We start from the raw sequence: 4,234 nt of genomic DNA, 5'->3' as shown, positions 1-4,234 counted from the left end.
AGATTTACTTTGTAATATTTTATTCTTTGCTAAAATTCACTTAAACGCAATGCAGATGGTAAAATGATTTTCATATACTTTACAAAGAAATAAATTTCATTACACCTGGTTCAGTATTATGTTCAAAGAGTATATTATGCCTAGTATTAAACCTGTTATACAATATAAGTCCTTGGTTATGATCACGGTATTTGTATTGAATCAACGATAAATAAAAATATTTAGCTGATAATCTGTTTTAAAAATTTGAAAATTATACTAGTTCTAAAGTATGATGACGCTTTGTTTAAATCTTTTCAAAGACGGTTTTTGTCTATTGTGATTGAAATCTAGCGAAGTGATATGAATGTTGAAATGTACAGTATAATACCAAAATTGATCAATGATGGTCTCTAAACCAAGTTGATAGTTTGTGGTGTATAAATGTGGCCTAGGTTAAGTATTGATAGCTTGACCTGTTTTGCAAATGTGTTCGGCCAAGGTTTATAATGCATAATTTAACATCATTCAACGCTGTACTGGCTTTACATATTGGATTTGTAATATAAAACTCTTTTTTTTAGTTTACTTAAGCGTTTTACACTATGTGATTGTAATTTATCGTGTTGTGATATTAAGTTGGTAGATAGAATTGGGTGAAATACTTGAAAAGATAAGTTACGCTTAGCCATGACTAGTCATGATTAGTCATGGAAAGCTTATCATGCTTATTTTCTTACTGTTTGTTAGCCAATTTTATAAAACAGGGTCCATATAGGTGTAAACACCAATTATACATGAATACTTATTATACATCATATTTAAAGAAATTAATTTACAATTTATTACATTGTTCCAGTAGGATATTTTATAAACATTGCTAAATATTTAAAGACTACTTAAGAGTATAGTTGTATTTAATCCATAGCTTAAAAAAATCTAAGTACATATTAAATATTGAATTAGAAGTGAAAAATAACAAAAGGTAATGATTTTATGTTGTTACAAAATTAATGGAAATCCAATACTAAGACATTAATATAAATTCATTCATTGGATTTAACTAGAATCACTAGTTATAACAGAGGGATAACATTGTAATAGTAACTTTAATTGCAGTGTTATGGTTATAGTGGAGGACTGTTGTTTTTCATTGCCTCCTGTATTAAGTAGAATAGTATGCTCGCAAAAGACAATCTTGTCTGCATTGCGGCTTATGCTTACTTCGAATAGTTATTTATTTATAAGTAAAATACTTTGCACCCTTTACTCAAATCCAAATTCAAACCAAATGTTTTAATCATGTTATAACATTATAATATTGAACTTCTACAATATTTTGTGTATTTATTTAATTAAAGTCATACATTTAAAATTATATGTTTAATTTTAGGTAAACTAAACAATTTAATATTCACTTTAAATTTATTTAATGTTCAATTTGAAACATATTAGTAGGTAAAATGATGTGATTTATAATCTAATTACAGTGCTACAAAGTTTACACTGTTCGTATCTTTTGAATCTGTTAGGTGAATAAACGTGGTGAATGTGTTGTTCTAGCTTGACCTGGCTCATCAAATTTAATTATCGTGTGCTTCGTATCTAGTACTCATAAATCGTAGACTTTACTATGAGTTTATTGCATTTTTTTGCAAAGGTTACCTTGTTGGAATAATTCTAGTATATGAACGACACTCAATTAATATATTCTAGTTAGTCCCTAACTCTTTTATTTTTTCCTCTGGACACTTTTACCCACTAACAATATTTTATATTGTATATTTTTAAATGCTTAATGAATACATAAAGTCGTTTCAAACTGATCTAAACCTATTGGTTTAGTAAGTTAATAATATATTGCAATGATCCACGGAATCTCAATATTTGAAGGGACGATGGGCAGAGATTTGCATAATTTAAGGCATCATAGGTTTAATGCCGGCTTCCAAGCCTGGTTCTGTTAATATTACTGCATTAAACACTAGAGATAATGGACCTCATAACGCTCTAATTTGCGTTTATTATTCATGATAGTTTATATAACACACAATTCGCACTTGCTCAGAAAACGATATAGTGAAAACGTATTGTTAGTTTATTTATATCAGAGTAATAAAAGTTTAGTTTTTTGTATATGGATGAATAATAAAGTGGTTGAATAAAGGGCGTATTCACTATAATTGTCGGACAATATTTAAATGCAAAGGGAACATTCGATATATCAGTATACAGTATACCTTCCACATTGAAATATTCTTATGTCAATCATTTAGTAACTAAATCAAATATGGGTCTGTACTAGTTGGTTTAATACTATCATTATATTGAAAACTTATCATTTCAAAAACTCAGGAAACTGATAGATCCTACAACAAATTTGTCAGATTATATAGAATATTTTTGTTGCCTTTCTAAAAATTTAAATATAATTATAACGTTTGTAGTGTAAATAACTCAAAGTGGTTTTTGGCAATCGATAATTTAGGTACCAGGTTTATTTTTATGCCTTAATGTATTTCAAAACAACTGATTACATTTTAACCGATAATAGTGGACTATTATCGCAAATATTTCAACTGTAAAAACGAATATTAAATTACTATTTATTTCCTTATTGTATTAATACAGTATCAAAACGTGTTCCAAATATAGGCAATACTTTTTTTTTAATAATGAGTACCGTATTCAAATTTTAATATTTTTTACTTTTCAAAGCAGAATTATTTTTAAATGTAGATACTACTAATCCATTTATTTTAAATTTGTCGATCATATGCAATAATGAAAGTATTGAAATGAGGTTTTAACAGTATTACAAATACAATGCAAGGGCGAACTAAACACAACTGCGGTACACAAGCCTACCACAATCTGGTGTTGGAAAGCTATTGTGGTGTTGAAATGTGATCTCAAAGTGTTAATGCTAACTATATTGTGATGTCATGAAATTACCAAGAATGTCCTAAGCTCTTGTTGCAACCTAAAATATTTGATTCATAACAAATATTTTAGAATAAATATTATCAATCCTCCATGTCTTTAGGTCAAAATGGTTCATAATTATTATTATTAAAGCTTGTAAGCAATTTCGTACGTTTAAGCAAGTTTAGTAAAGCGGTTGATTTCCCTAGCAATTAATACAAATTTATTTATTATTTTTTAATAAAAATACAAATTAAAAAAGCCTACATTCACATTTGTCAAGCTACCATATACTGATAAAGCATACTTACAGTGCAATGTGCAAACCACATGGTCTATTGACTAAACTGACGAAATTGAGTGCAATTAATCAAATGTCCCAGGAGGTCCAGTCCAGATAACATTGTGATAACTAATGTCAACACTGGTTGTAATCCTTCAACAGAGATGACATGTAGTCAGTTGTTTACTGTCATAGTGGTGCAATATGATAAGGACTGATAGCAAACGTCCGAGTGCGTTGTGATAGCTACAGATGTTTCATTATTTCCAATTGTTCAAACGATTAGGCTGATTTTAAACAAGTTTTCCTTAGTACTTCTTCTGTAAGTTTAATAGAACTGTACTCTGATGAATTTCCGTCAAGTGATGATTCCTTCAAGTATTGTATGAAAATATGTTTAATTAACAGCACAAACAACCAGTTATCACATTTTTTCTTTTATCTTTCCTTCTTTTAAATATTTATTACAGTTAATTTCATTCAGAATTGTATCCAGGATAAATTCAAGCCTTGTCGTCTAACTTATAATTATTTGAGAGCTTGAAAATGAAACATCAGTTTTGTAACTAGTCGCCCGAGATATACTAGGATTGGTGACGTAAGATACGTAAACCTATTTTATATCAGTTAATTTCAGTATAATATCAGTTTCAGTTAATTCAGTTAAGTACTAAACTAATAATTGTAATTTTATACTTAATTCGTTTTAGCTTTGACTATGTATTCTTTTCTTTTGTACTGGTATATGTTTTATCATCTTAATCAAGATAATTATCGATCATTGTAACTTACGACGCATAACATTTAAATGAGTATTATTTTAACGGGTTGAAAAAAAAACTACGTATGATATTAAAAATACAATTTATTAATATTATAAACAGATGTAAGAAATATTTTATTTGTTGCTTTATAAATTAAATTTTTTACCTTTAAGCTCTTATAAATAAGGAAGCTCATCTGATTAAAATGCATTTTTGTAAATAGTTTGACTAGAAAAGCTAAAAAAAAAATTAAAGCTGTTGTTTCTATCACATTATTTCTATC

The sequence above is a fragment of the Macrosteles quadrilineatus genome, unplaced genomic scaffold (genome assembly GCF_028750875.1).
Source record: "Macrosteles quadrilineatus isolate MER2022 unplaced genomic scaffold, UCM_ALF_1.0 Scaffold_5__1_contigs__length_97177068, whole genome shotgun sequence".
NCBI lineage: Eukaryota > Metazoa > Arthropoda > Insecta > Hemiptera > Cicadellidae > Macrosteles > Macrosteles quadrilineatus.
The sequence above is the reverse complement of the archived record's forward strand: the minus strand, read 5'-3'. Positions refer to the sequence as shown.